We start from the raw sequence: 16023 nt of genomic DNA on the forward strand, positions 1-16023 counted from the left end.
CACATGAACAGAGACTCTGCTTTGCAGGAGTGAATACATCTGTTGCACATGAAATGTCAGAAATCACATCCTATATTCATCCATCCAAGTATTTGTTCTGGAGGAGCTGGTACAGTTATTCACTCAAGAAATAGAAAACTACCTTATATTTTCTGACTGCTTGATACCCCATAAAACTCCATTTGAAGGACTCGTAGCAATTTGCTAATGGATGTAATACTTCCAAGTAGTTAGTTACCAACTATTTGCCAACTTATCAAACTGTACAACAGCTTTACCTAATACCAACAGTAGGGTGACCATCAAAAAAGCTCAGAGTGTTCTATATTTCAAATTTCCCCCCTCAAAGTTTTAGCCAAACTCCAGACTCCAGTGATTAAACCAAACCTTTGTGCATCTTTCCCTTCTGGCTGGGAAGCGATACTCCTTTCCCTCCTGTACTTTTTCACATTCCCCAGGGATGTCGTGTCATACCTTTTTGCTGCTGCAACTGCTGTGTGAACAAATCCAGGCTACACCTGATCATTTAACATAGTCTAAGTCCTGCATCCAGACTAACAAAATTATCCTAAATTGTCTGTGGCTCTGGGGTGCAAACAGCTGGTTGCTGGTACTTCTGATCTAGGGCTAGTATAGGTGGAGCCAGAGTGGATGTTGCTGCACCCAGGTGCTATACATGCCACAGCTGAAGCACAGACAGCTTTATTTCCAACCAGAGCTGAGAATACACATGCTTTTCATGTGGCAATATGGCTGCATATGGTCAGAAGCTCTAGGTAAATGCAATTTTTAAATCACTTTCTTTGTAATGAAACTTTAATGCTGTAGAAATCCATGGAGGAAATAGAGGAAAAGATCTTATTAGATACAAGAAAAGCTCACTCGTTTTTGATCTGTCTCTTGTACCCGTTGGAAGTAGATATATTTATTTACAGCACAATCTCAGCTCCACTGAAGTCAGTGGGAAGTCTGCCACCAACTTCACAGGCAGCAGGCTGGTGCCTCCAAGGGATGATCCTGTGAGCATGCTCTCCTCTTCTGCTGCAGAAGGAGCCACTAATGCGTGCCCTTTGGCTGCTTGCTGTGCTAAACCCATTTATCTGAACCATGACAGCATAAGAAGCAGTTTTACCGATTAACCCACTTTTGCTGCCATAAAACTAATCAAGCTGTTTCTTTTTATTTACTAGGGGAGCCTGTCTTAAGTTCCCAGATGCTCAGTTGTAGAGGGGGAGAAAGCAAGTTTTGCATGTTTAAAATGGAGTATTGTGTTCATTTAAGGAGCAGGAGGGGAAGGAAACAGTGAGCGATCCTTTCCCCGCCTGAAGATTGACAGCCTGGCAGCCTCTGAAACAGAAAAGTCGTTGTTTATTCCATCACAGCTACAGTGCCCACAGCTGTCAGGTCCAGCGCTCCCATACTGGCCAGCTCATAATATCAGGAAGAACCACTGTATCCAAAGTCATCAGGGACAAGCTGAACGGATCCATTGAAGCGAGGTACGGGAACCAAGCCAACTGATCAGGCCATGTTTCAGGCAGCGGATAGCTGAAGGTTGGGAGATCCTGGAAATCCAGGGGGGTTAAGATGCTTAACACATCTATAAGACTGTGCAATGAATCTTCAGGGAAAATAACAGTGCAAGAAAGCTATCAGATGCTACAGAGGAGGGTGGCTGGAAGGTCCTGCTTCTCTTTGAAGTGGGTTAGCAGTGTTAAATGTGGACTTTAAAGATCAGTTGTAATCTGAAACTGCAACATATCCCACTCCCAACCTGCCTTTCCTGGCTGGGGGTGATGAGCAGTGACTCCTCCCAGCAAACTGTGTGCAGATGGATGGAGAGGTTGGCAGGTGATGAAGTCCTAAACCATGGGCTTAACCTTCACATGGAAAGGTCTTGGGAGGTGCCAACTGGAGTTATCCCTGCTGCACTGGGAGAACCGTGGTGGGCAGGGACACAGGGGATGAGCGGAAAACACTATTCTTCAAGTTCTGGTGGTAAGAGGTCCTTAAAGCACAACACTTGCTATCCTTTTGATTTCTAGCAAGAACAGTTTAGATGAATGCCCATGGGAAGTACCTGCCCCCTCAGGGCCACAAAGCCCACCTTCCCCTTGCTTTACGGTGCTGAAGAGCACAGGTGATGCCGGTTCGCTGTAGGCAGTGGCCCAACAGAGGGGTTAAAGGCTGCTCAGCTTCCCCAGCCGGCTCTTTTCTCAGCTCCAGTCCAGGCAGACCTTGAGCCAGCATCTAAACAAAAGAGTTTTGCCCACAGCTTCCCTCAGCCAACTTCAAACTGCAACTTAAACAAACAGTCCCCAGCGTGACTCAGAGCACTGCTGCTCGCAGGCACGCAACCAGGACCTGCCCTGCGCCTCCACCAGCTGCCGTTTCAGCTAGTTGCAAAGTCCCCCTTGCTTCTGGTGTTTCCTAATCCACAGGACAAATCTCCTTCCTCCTTTAACTCCTAGGAACCACGACAAGCACCTGCTGGAAATATCAGCAACTCTTTGCTTACCAAAGAGCAACCTCGCTCCACTTGCTGCCCCTTTCAGTAACTGTTTGCACCAGCCCCGTTGCTCTTACCCTGTATTCCAGCTGGTGGACTATGGGAAAAACTAGCCTATGAAATGTTGTCTTGAAAGAATTAAGGTTATTACTGAGACTGGGACTTTTCAGAGGCACTGCAGCAAGCATGCTGAGGCTGGTTTTTACATTGAGCAAAGGTTTGCATTGCAGGGGGGCCAATCAGCCAGAGCTCAGGCAGTAAGGCAAGCCTTGGCCACAACTTCTGGCCCTGAACGAGCCATTTTTAGTACTTGCTAAGAAAATAAAATGAGATAATCATTTTAGTGGAGCAATGGATCAGTTAGTAGTCCTCCTAGATTTGAAACTCTGGAAATATGGGAGACAACTGGTTTAGACCCTATGTTGTTCTGTCCTTGTTAGCTGCAAGTGCCAGCAAAACTGATGAAGGTGGCAGTCAGCAGATTTGTAACAGTAACTGGTTCTTAATTGCTCAACAATTCTAATGGTTTTCATCTGAACTGGGCAAAGGAGCAAGCTGTAGACACTATGGAAAAGCTGAAGCAAAATAGGGGAATGTGAGAAGGAGACAGACACATTATAAACCTTGTGAATGCAAAAAAAAAAACCACCAACCAAAAAACCCCACCATCATTTTTGCAAGGGTTTTCATGTGCCAGCTGGGTGCCCACAGCAGGGAGTGGGGAGCACTGGTAATACTCAGGAAATCCTCCCAGGAGCCACAGACAGAGTCGCAGGAACAGTTTGCCTGAAAGCAGCTGGGATGTTGCTCGCTTTTGGGCTTTGAACCCAGGTACCAAGGATAATGAGGCAATGGGAAAAGCAGTGCACTGCCACTGAAATAAGCCTTCCATGAGCAGCAAACCCAGCGGGGATTCATGGTCCATGCCCCCTGCACTGTCCCACTGCAATAATCCATCTCCTTGCCATTCCCTGGGACATCCCAAAGAGCACACCCAGCTCCTCACCCCTCACTGTGGTCTCTTTCCAATGTGTTTCTCTCCCCTTTCCCATGTGTTTGGGCCCTTCAGTCCTTGATGCAGCCTCTAAACCAACTTCCCAGCTACCTCCCTGCCCTCCATCATCCTTTTTGCCTCTTGGCAGGTCAAAAGCCACCATGGGATGTGGCTATTCTGAAGCTCTGCAGGGCTAACTGGCGGCCAGTAACCACTGAGCAGAAGAGGTGGCCCTTGCTTTTCCCTCAGCGGAGGCATTAATAATATTCTCGTCTCTCCAAGTCATGGGTTTCTGCATTGAGCTTATGGAAACTTTTTCTCTCAGAGGCCTCCATCTGCCTACCTAATATGTTTATATGACCATGAAATTCAGATTACCATGGGCAGACTGAGAAACAGGCAGAGGGACTGTGTGGATGCATCTATCTTAGGGAGCTATGTTAAAAAACCGGAGTGGTACATTTATGTATTCCTGAAAAAAAATAAAGACATCTCCAATAAAAGAAAGGGGTTTTTTACTAGCTTCAAAAGAAAGATTTCTGGGGAACTAACAGATAGCAAATAGCTTTACGTGCATCATCAAATGTCTGGCAGGTGCCCTTAGAGAAAAAAAGACTATTTCTACATGCTCCGTTCACCCTTTGGGAGACACTTCTTCCTCAGACTGACATTTTGGTTACATTAATTCCCTGAGGCATTTTACAGGAGAACACGGCAACCTATTCAGTTGTTCAGGAGGTACTGAACTTTACGTAGATGACATTTGGAAACAGAGAGAGCTCACGCCTGGAAGCTCCAACTGCTTTGAAAGAAGCAAAGCTGCTGGACTTAATTATATAGAAACGTAAATTTGGTGTAGCAGAAATACCGAAACAGGGAGAGACGTTAGCGCAGCTGGGTTGCACTACCCTCAGCTGCAAAGTGTACTGGAAGTTCACAGTAATGTTGCTAAAAATGAAGGTGCAAGAACACTTTTTGCAGTGAAAGGTTGTGGGGAGAGCCACCTTCCTCTGGCTGTCTGAAGTCTGAGTGTGCTGTGGAAATAACATCTTAATGAATGTGAAATGTAAATGTTTTAAGAAACCCAGGATGTTTCCAAGGTCCCAGACTCCACAATGAACACAAAATTAAATAATCTCTCGTGCATTTTAGATAATGCCTCAGTTTAACAGGCTGAGGCTTAAGCAGTAGGGAAGCGCAGGCATGGATACCTTGCTCCTCATTAGCCCCTGCAGAGGAGCCGGTGTGAAGGAGAGCAGGTCCAAATAAGAATATGCCACATATATGAAAAGGTGCTGAGTCAGCCTATACCCTGTGTTTAGCATCATCAAACCACAGAGGAGCACCAGGGAAATAATGTGTCTCATGCTGACAGCAGAAGAGACAAACACGTGCACTGCCAAATGCAGTCGTGGGAGAGCTACAGCAACACAAGGAGATGAGTAAGCCCAAAACCCAAACCTGCCATCATCAGAGCAGCCCCTGGGAGATACTTCACATTGTGAATGTGATGATAAGTGGCCTTGAGTGGGGCCACAGGCGTTACAAACATGAGGCAGCTCTGTGGTCAGAGGAAGGCGAGCCTGTCCTGGGAGAGATGCACCCCCCAGTGCCCAAAGGAGATGACGACCAAGCTGGCCACCTTGGCCCAGAAGATGGGCCATAACCCAGGCAAGATGCTGGATCATCCAGCTCCTAGCCCTGCACTTGCGTAACTGACCACTTGGCTTTCACCTGCTGCTGATGGGAGAAGCTGGAATGCAAGGCTCCAGCCTGGGAAAGGGCACAGGCTCTTGGCCAGCATGAAAGGTCTTATTTGAGCCTGGTGTGCTCCAGCAACCAGCCGAAGCTGGGCATTGGGCCCCATCAGCTGCATTTACCCCATTAGACCTGGGAACAAAAGGGAAGGCATAATGCAATGCCATGGATTTGTAGAAACTGGAGCCAGAGGAACGAGTCTCAAGTATAAAGTCCGGGTATGACAAGTCTGTGTAAAGCAGCGGTTTCTCACTCGCACACACGGTCTCTCTCATTTCTGAGCACATCTTGAAATAAATTCTCCTCCCTGGAAAAATCTTGCCTCCCTTCTTCCCAGCCAGAGAGTGCAAATGGGTTTGTGAACCTTAGTACATCATTTACAGCTGCCATAAATCTGGAACAATGTACACTATCTGATGTGCAGGTCTCATTTATAAAGCAGGATTTATCATTTCACCCCTTAGATCTGCAGATGGGTTTTATTGTGATTTATGCCTGTGTCATGAAGGACCATACATAAGAATTACCTGGTGTTATCAAGGGACCTATTCTTTTTGGCCCTTATCTTTCTTCTGAAAGCAGAGACTACTTAATCACCGTTAGAAACACACTGAGCGCAGTGTCCTCTGTGATTTACCCATATACCTGTTTTCAGTATTATTAACTTGTGATGTTAGGACTAACCCAATGAAATACAGCACATGCTGAATTGCAACTATATATACAATTTACAAATGGCTCTTCGGTGACTGTGTTAGTAAATATAATTACAATCTTTTTAAAGGAGACGTTACATCAACATTAACTGAGTGCCAGTATCAAACTGAGATACAAGAAAGGCGCTTTGGGTCCTCTGAGTAAAATATTTAGGTTTCCACTGTTATTGGTAGAGGCTACACCTCCATAGCATAAACTGTAAGGAAAAATTTCCATTTCTGAGAAAGGTGGAGGCCAGACTTTCAGCATTCAGCCATCTAACCACCACTGATTTAAAAAGACATTAAAACACTACAGAGGATCTTGCCTGGAGAAGCAGAGAGACACCTAGTAGAGTTTCATAATACCCCATGCATTAGGCGCCTGTGTTGTTCACTAAGAGCTTGTCAGAATGCCACTTAGGTTTCCCCACATCTCTTCCAGTGCTGACTTGCCCTCAGAAATCAGGCCGATAACCTGTTCGTCCTTGAAAGCTAGTAAGTCATAGGGTCCTGGAGATGTTTGGTATCTTACAGTAATTGGAATCACCTTTGATGGCTGGGGTCTAACTGCATACAAAAAGATAACCTGTGCCCCTTAGGTGGGTTTGAAACATCTGCAGCAATTGCTAGGAGAGCTGCAGTGTTTCAATAGATCTGTTTACTCTCAAATATACTAACAGCTGAGTGAAGGCCCAAAACATGAAGCTCCAGCATACTATTCTGCAAGTGCTCCTTAGCCATGTAGTTCTGATAGTCCTTTTCTCTGCTTTTGGTCCAGAGAGATGGGGAATTTCTCCTCTTAAAATCTCATACCAGCCTGCGGTGAGACACTGTCTTGATGAGAGAGGTTGTTGAATCTCTTTCAGCCAAGGGGTGAATTAACCATTGGCTTCCTGCTTCTCCCTGATCCCAGCATGAGGAAACTATACAAAATGTGGCATCGCCACTGCCCTGCCAGCTGCTGCAACTGCATGTTGTAAGAGAAGGGCCCAGGCGTATTTGTGGCTCTACCTCTACAAACAGGTTTCGACAGGGGTTGGGCTTGAGCCGAGTCTTGGTCTCAAGCACCACAGACCTACCTACCATAAGGGCAAACCTCACATCTAATCACACGCTTCTTTATATGAGAGGATAATTAGGAAGAATAGCTCTCTTCCTCCTTCCATTTCTACCTCAGCAGTAAGATGTGCTCCCTGGGAAGAGGTTGGGGCAGTCAGAGTACCAAGCCCTCAGAAAGCATCAGGCGGGGAGATGCTACTGCTGAACCTCCTCCCATGTGCCCTTTCCTTCTGCCTGCCAAAAGCAGCAGCTATCTGCAGTGCTGGACCATTTCAGGGAGGGAGTTAAAGTGCTTTCAAGTAGCATTTTCCTCCTTGTGTCCCCTAGGACATTTAGGAGAGCAATGAGATACAGATCACAGGGAGCACTTTCTTACCCCAGGCTCCCTGAAGATTTTTTTTGACTTGCAGGAGAGGAAGTTACCAGGCATACATCCCTGCTCTTGCCTTGCCTGCCATAGTGGTAACTTCTTCCACTCTCACAGAGGAAAAAAAAAAAAGAAACAGCAGATTTCTGGAAACAAAGTTGGGAATTTGGGTCACCTAAAAGATCACACTGGGGGTGTCAGGGCTGGGTGGAATGGTTCACTTAAATGAATTTGGCTTCAGGAAATGACTCTTGTGATTTGAATCCTGGTTATTTTTTACATCCACACAAAGGTATGTGATGTGCTGGGACTTTGATCTCGATTACTGGCACAGAAGCTGCAGAGGGCAAGACATCAGGCACTGGGCTTAACTTGCTGCCAACCATGTGTGGATGCAAGCTGCTAGGAAGTTCTTTTAGGAGCTGGAGAGTGGCCTAAGCTGCCTGTGTAGGCACAGCTGCTTTGTCTGAGGTATTCTTAGTGCATGCCTACCAGGCTGAGCTGTTGCAGGGATTTAGGGAAAGGAATGCTAAATTTCTGGATGCCCAAGAGCTGTAGATGCATGTGACATGCTGAATGGTTCAGCCTGGATGGGAGCACTTCTGAGACCCAGAGGTCACAACTGTAAACATCTGGGGAGCTCCAAAGAGGGAGGTGCCTTTGGAGTTTACCCACCTGAAAGTCTGTAAAAAGCTGAATAGGTTTTTTTCCAGCATCACAGCATTAGATTTAGGCACCTTAATCCCACTTCAGGTTTAAGTCCTTAAGCAGATCTGGTTCATACCACTCAAATGAGCTTCAAGAATTTTCTTACTCTATGTTCAACTTCCCAATGACTCTTCCATTTCCTTTCAGGTTGACAGACACCCAAGTTTAGATCCTTAACTGCTAAGTAATGTACTTTTTTCACCAAAGCAAGTAGAAATCTTAAATGAAGTATAGATTCTTACCAAAATTTCAGCTTTCAGCAGTTCTTGGTCCATCCGTTTAAAAAATGTGTAGGCAGAAGGGTTTTTTAAAAGTGTAGAAATCAATTTCTTCTCAAAGCTTCTGTAATTCAAACAGCCATTTAAGGACTACAAAAATATGACCCATTCCTAGTACTTTCTATCACCTCTCCCTATTTTCTCACACACACAGAAATTTAAGAACAGAAATCTCAGCCCCAGGGGAACATCTCAGATAACACAAGTGCATGAAAATAAGAGGCTGTGATGCTCAGTGTTTTGTAGCTTTCTAAGTAGGCCTAGAAACATTTACAGCCTTAGCTAATCATGTTACATTTGCTTAATTAATGGGACGAGCCTATGCTCTCAGGCTGACAGGCTTTGATAGATGAGTACAGCTGCCCGGGCTTCCAGCAGCATGTGTGAGTGCTTAATGGGAATGGGTGGGGGACAGCAGGGGATGGAAAGCAATAAAGTAAATGTACTATATGCGAACAGAGTTCCCATTCATGCTTGCTCTGCACCTGAGATGGAGAGGTAGCTCTAAGTCACCTTTGTGTTCGCTGTACCTGAGGCTGTGCAGGGATCCGGCCCATCGATGCTGCATGGAGGGGGCAGCCTTTTCCCTGGTACAGCCCATGCCATCCCTGTGCCCTGGGTCACCAGCCTGTGGCAGTGCTCCCACCCACTTAACATCACTTCAGGCAACCTGAGGGAAACTGATTGTAACAAAGAGTTGGCTATAAATGAGAGCTAGAGGATGGGGAGAGCAGCAGTGGTTTCCTAGGCAGGGAAAGAGAAAGCCTGCTGTGGATGGCACAGAAAATTGCCTGCATTTTTCAGAGCTTCTCCTATACTTACATCAGAAAAACAGCCTGTCTTTTGAATTATCTACTCCATTCCTGTCCAAAGGACTTCTCGTGTGCTTGCGTTACAGTACACGAGCCTGAAACACATGATATAAGCAGCTGCCAGGCCAACTGCTCTGATGATAATTGAGCCAGTTGTACATACTTTCACACATCATACCCCATCACATCCGACTCTTACTCACCCTGTTACCAACTGCTTCTTGTCTGTTTTCTCCAGGAAATGGACTTTATCAGTGCAATTTGCAAGAAACCCTCCCGATTGCAGCTGGGGAAGTAGTACTCTTCTTTGCCTCCCTTCCATCGCTTTCTTCAGGGCTTTAAGCTGCACAGCAGGGCCAATTAGGAATTCAAACCAGGTAGAAAGTGAATATACAGTAGCAATGAGAGCCAGTGGCATGATTGATGATGCTTATACAAATGCTTCTGGCTTGAAAAGGAGTGTCTGGGTTGATTCCAGAAGCTGTATCTAATTTCGAAAGGATCTTCTGAAAAAAAAAAAAAAAAAAGAGGGTTCGCAGCGCATGCTACAGAAAGCAACTTCCACAGATTATTCCATTCTCAAAATATCAACCAATTACTAAGAGCAAAGCGTGAGAGAACTAACAAGAGCTTTTACTCATACTGATCCTCCTGCACATTTACTGAAACGGGTGAGACTTTTTTTCTGTGGGCTTCCCAACAGAGTTGTATTGGTCTAAGTATGATTTTAAACTTAGGTTGTTACACATATTGGAATATAATGGCTTAAAATTACAAAAACTTGAGTAGCTATTAGCCACAGTAAAAAAAGCAAACACTGAATTTCCTACTGATTCAAATGGATCTGTGCAATTTTTGGAGAAAACAAGAGATTTCTTACATCAGCCTCTGCTTTTTACTGACATTTGCCAGCGATGCCTGTCTGTGTGCCTGTGCATTCATGCACAGCTTCAACATAGTTAAACCAAAACCCTGCCTGTCCTTCCTCATCAATCAATGGCCCCTCAGTATTGTCCTGGCACATCCCCTTCTGCCAGCCGTGGCAGGAACGGAACAGAAATCCTATGGAAAGACATTGACCCAGATTTACCCTGGAAGCTGCCAAGACCAGGAGAACAGAAGATGAATGCGGGATGGGCGTCAAGGAAGCATGCAGACCTGCCAGCTCTACAGCAATGCAGGCGATGAGCTAGTGGATATCTGGATATCTGCCAGCCTGGGCTGCTGGGCATCCGGAAATCCTGGGCAAATGCAGAGGGATGCTGTGTCCCACGCGCAGCAAGTCGGATGCATTGGGATGTGCTAGCCCTCTTCCACGTGTGCAGAGGCTATTCTGAGCAATCCAGTTTGGAATGCATTAAAACACACTTTTGGACCTGAAGGAGTTGTTAGGTTTGTGTGTTCAGGCTGTAAGAGGACTGGGAGAGCCCCAGGGGGCTGCAGGATGAGTGCACAGGCATGGAAGGGTGGGTAAGATGGGAACGGGGAGCCAAAGGTCTCCACTAACTCTTGGCACTGAGGTGAGTGTTTGCACAACCCAACCTGAGGCATTTAAATTAGGTGTCTAATTTAGGAATGTGGTCTCCAGAGGCTCTTGAATATTCATTGGAGAGAGGCAGGCTTTCCTGCGGGGCTATCTGCAGCAGAGCCTGTATTATGTGGGAGAGGAGCCCATCTCATCCAGCAACTGCAGTGGGAGCAATGGTAGTTTGGACTCTTCACTTGCACACCTAGCTGAATGCACGGAGTTAAATGCTGTGACCAGCACATCTATCCAAGAGGGAAAAGACACAGTGTTTATGTATTTAAACAAGTGTCTGGATGGAACAAGACATCCCTGGCCCTAGGCACAAGACCCCTAACCCTCACTGGACTGTATCCTCATGGTCCAACAACAACCACCTCCTTCTGTGTCATACTGGCAGGACCGTTGCTCCTGGCCTCATCCTAGCTCTTGCCAGTGGTGTAAAACATGATTTCCGTTTATTGAGGTGTCTGAATACTATTGGGACCTGACTGACACCTACTGCCGTTAGTCTGTTTCCTGGACCGTGTGTTGTGCAGCTGGTCCATGGCTCAGAGGTGGGTGTATCATTGCTCTGAGTAATGTTAACCGTGGTAAGACATGGGGCAGCCTGCAATGTCCCACCTCTTCGAAAGCTTTTTCTCCTTTGGTGACTACTACGTCACTGCCTGTAAAGTGGAGGGGATCCTTAGCGTCAGTAGAGCTCTTCAGGTTGGTTTAGGGTTTTCAGGGTGCTGGCTGTTCTTTTATTTTGTAAATACCAAGTGAGCTGCAGTCAGATGGGTAATCGCTGATGCTTCGATTAAGGCATTGTGGCATGTGGCAATTCATTAAAAATCCCCAGGGAACTAAAATGAGGTTTTTATTTTAAAAGCTATAATCTCTAGGACACACACAATGTTCTCATGCAACCCAGATTTGTCACAGCCGGCTGCTATAAAGCCCCATTCTCTGCTGTAAGCCATCTTCAATGCATTGTCATTAAAATTGACAACAGATCTGTTTTTTTCAAGTGACACTCGAGGAGGATTGGAGGATGACAGCACATGACTGAGTAAAATCATAGTTAGGGAAACACAGGAAGAGCCGACTCTTCCCAGAGAGCTTGTGGCTGTCAGGCAGGGTTTTCTTTTTTGTGTCTGAAATGGGATTAAGCCAAAAGGCTCATGGATTTGCTGCCATTTGTGCTCAGATCCTTTATAAAAGCAAGTAAACCAGTGTCTGTTTTGAATACACTGGATTAAGATCTGACCTCACATTTTGCAGGGTTTGGGCATCCGAGTGAGTCCCTGGCAGGGCCCCGTGTGCGCCAGCGGGTCCGGGAGGCTGGGCTGCCCATGCTGCTGCCCTGGGCTTTCCAGCGGGGTCGTGAATGAGCCCCTTTGGCTTGCTGGGACCCCTCCACCTTGCAGCCTGCTGCATGATATGCATGGGGGGGTGTCTCCAAATTTGTTTTCGATGTTTAAATTTAAACAATCTCTCTCCCCCACTCACGTTTCAGGCAAGCAGCATTAAGCCCTTCTTTGTCTAATTACTGCCTCCTTTTCACTTACAAGGTCCCTCTACTCATTCAGCTGACCAAGACTCCTCTTTGTTCAGATGAAGCTCCTGCTCCGGTGCCACCTTACAAGCACAGCCCTGAGCAGCAGGACTACATTTTAGATCCTACATTAGAAAAGTCTTCAGCAAAGAAAAAAGCATTACACACCAGTAAGTCTTAAACAGATGGAGAGTCAGTGGCAAAAACTACAACAGCGAATGCTCCAGGAAGGTAATGCAATGAAGAAAGGCTCTTATACCAGCTATGGTGGAGAATATGGAGGGAAGATGGAAAGGTAGTGATGGAGGAGTAAAGGCAACAGCTAGGAGAATGAAAGGCAGACAAGGAGAAGGAAGGTATGAAAGGAAGAATGATCTGACTGCTGATTTGTGGAGAGGTGGTTTGCTGCTGCAAAGTACAAATGGTCTGCACCAGCTACACAAAGCATTTTCTCTGTGATGCATGCATTTGGTGAGCTCTCTGGATTATGTTGTAATGGCCTGCCATAAGTCTCTTAAGCATAACTGAGTGTACATTTAACTGCAATGGTTTTATGAGGGTAGCAGGTCAAATGGACGACAGCCCCTCTGCAAAACAAGCCTCTTACTGTACTCAGCAAGTATTACTTGTGCTAGGTCTTTGAGATTAAATACATCTTTGTTCAGTTTTGCAGGGCAAAAATGCAGAAAATGCTTGTTAATAGGCTACCTTCGCAAGTCACTGTCATTTTCATGGGGTCTTGTATTGCTAATCTCGGTGAAGATGGGCTCCTTGACTGAGCAGGGCAATGTGCAAAGCGAACAGAAAGGTGATTCTCAAAGCGCAAGAACTATCAAGGCTCAGAGTCCAGGAAAACAAAAATAAGCTTCTGTTTAAAAAAAAAAACCACCCATAAACTGACAAGTGATCGATTTACCTGCATAAGTGTCTTTCTGCCTTTTAGAGAGATGTTACCCGATGAATACAGGAATAAATTATGTAGCAGAATTGAATGTTTTAGGGAGAGGTCATTTCTTAATTGAAATTGTCCAGTATGAAGGATGGCTGTGAATTAAGGCATAATTGCAGAGCCTCATGACTTTTGTACGAATAAAGAAGCTGGTCACAGCTTTTCTGTCAAAATGATTACTGAACTGAAAAATTATTGGTGAAGCTGGCACTTTTTGTGGAGTGCCTCCTTTCACAGAGTTTCTGTTGCTAGAAGCCTAACCAGTGCAAGGTCTCAGCCACTTCTTCCCCTCATGGTTTCTAACTGAATAATATCTGGTTTCTATTTTGGCCTTCTTGATGAAAAGTCAACATTTTTTCTGCATTTCTCTCCATTGCCCTCCCCTGTCCTCTGCCTAAGAAGGGAAAAGCAGAGGAATAAAGCAGCTACAGAATACAGCCTTCCAGTACCTCTGAATGGACAATGTGCTTTAGCAGTGACTGAGGGCTCCTTTGAAACCAATGATAAAAGCATCTTTTCTGTCGAGGAGCACAAGGCTCACAGGGGCAAGAGACTTTAATGACACCATTATCTTTCAGGCAATTAGGACTTGCTGGCACAATCCAGCATGGGTACAGGCACTGTTTTGATTGCACTGCAATGGCTTAGTGAAACGAAGACTGCTGAGACTTAGGAACACCACAAATCGCTTTTAATCTCAAACCACCATGGATAAAAATGTACTAACACAGACATAATTGGAATTCACAGGCATATTTTCTCTTTTAAAAACATATGCCTGGGAACAGAGGTCTCCCCTCCTCCTATCCTCTCCCCACGTACACGAGCTATGTGATGCTTATTCTCCTGCTTCTCTCCTAAAGCATTTGCAAAAATGGGTTTGAGCCTGCCAGCTGCGTGTGTGTTTGTTGTGCATTGTGGATTATATTTTAATGACATAGCCTAAACCTCTTACACTCGAATGTGCATATAACTGTTTGTGCTGGTTTATAAGGGAGAGGGTCAACCAGCTTATCCCCCAGCTTCTCTGCAAGGGCACTGGCCAAGAATTTTAATGGAGGTTTCAAAAGCCTCCCGTTATGCAAGGTGCCCTTAATGGAGAGTCCTCTTGCCTCTGAAAGTTCCCTCTTGTTGCTAGACACAATGAAACGCGAGCCATAATCTCTGCAGAGAGTGCCCGGATTTTTTCGTGTCACAGCGTGTAGCTGGGATGCACGGCACGGCTCCCTCCGCTCTCCTGCCACAACCAGAGGGATTCATTTCATTAGTTCAGAAAGCTATTTTGGAGGGAAGCGGGGTTATGTAGGTCACCGGTTCATCCCTGCTGCCTTGCAAAGAGAATTCATTATGAAATTTCACTTTAATTAATGCGATGCACCGGCTCTTAGTAGTATTTCATTAGGACATCTGGTAAAAGCACATTAGCTACAGTTTAATGTTAAGACATAATTGAACAGAACTCCTGTTGGAGCTTGGCTTTTGCAATATGTTTCACTTCTTCTTCAAGCTGCTGATTAAAGGAATTGTGGGACTCCCTTGTCAGAAGGTGATGGAGCTTGATCCAAAGCCTGTTCGACTTAACAGAACGGCTCTGGCTAACACTCATGGGTTCTGAAGTGGGTCTCCGAGGAACAAACCCGACATCCATTCTATGTTTACATACCAGGTACTGCTGGTACTGCCACTGATCTATAATCCTGGATAAAAGTAACAACTCTGGTGTTTAGTTCCACTTGTATTTGAAAGGCCACCGTCAAAAGGTCTTTATAAACCATTTTCTTTTGGCTTAACTTAGAGCTCTTTCCTGTTCTAATTTTATCTCTGCATAATTGTGTGTTTTAATACTTATTTGATTATCTGCCCAAATTAATGTCAGTGCAGCAGCTTTCCAAACAGCCGTATTAAATATTCACATCCAAATGGGATTTTTTCAGCCCTTTGTTTTACAATAATCTCCTGGAGTATGAATGTGAACTCTCAAAAGATTTTAGTTACTCAGTAAGTACTAGGTCATGATTATTTAAGTCTAACTAACAGGCTAAAGAGCCTTTGGAAGATTAATATATTTAGAAGAAGTTTGTGACCTGTTTGATCCACCATGAACGCAAGTGCAGATTACTTTGTTTCCCTTTTACACCCTCCTCCTTTGGCAATTTTTTCACCATTGTTTTTGGGACAGTTTTACTCCCAACCTTTGCTGAGAAGGGACACAAAGGCCTAAGAGGTGTTAGAGAAGCTCTTTCTGCTGTTTGGTTGTTCCTTGGGTTATTTTCTGCACCAATAGGAAAGCGAATGGGACAGGAGGGGTCTGGAAAAGTGTCGTATGCCCTCACCGAACCCCCCAGCGGGTTTCTAGTGGTGCCCGGCTCCTGGCAGTCCTGCTGGCAGTACCTACCTTGCACACACATGAAGCAGTCCCGTGGGCATATTGACCTCCCCAGTCACACCAGACACGGTACAGCTGGCTGCGTCCAAAGGACCCCGCGCCACCCACCGCATCTGCATTTGCTGCTGGACGTTGTCACAAGGGGCAGGTGGGACAGACGGAGAGCACTGGGACAAGGCCAGGACACACAGCAGGTAAGGTCACCTCTCCTCACAGATGCTCTCCTGGGGTCCAACCTCTCTATAAAACAGCTAATCCTGATTCCAAGTAAAAACACAGACCAATTGTTTCTGTCCTTGGCTGGTCAATGCAGGGGATTTGTTTCTGGGAAATGGTCAAATTGCCCCAAAGAGATGCTAAGACCCCCTTAGTGATACAGGTTGGCAATGAATATGACCCTATCCTTGAAGCTGCTCAATGCTCCAAGCCCACATCATCAA

This window comes from Phalacrocorax carbo, chromosome 5 (genome assembly GCF_963921805.1).
Source record: "Phalacrocorax carbo chromosome 5, bPhaCar2.1, whole genome shotgun sequence".
NCBI classification, from domain to species: Eukaryota; Metazoa; Chordata; class Aves; order Suliformes; family Phalacrocoracidae; genus Phalacrocorax; species Phalacrocorax carbo.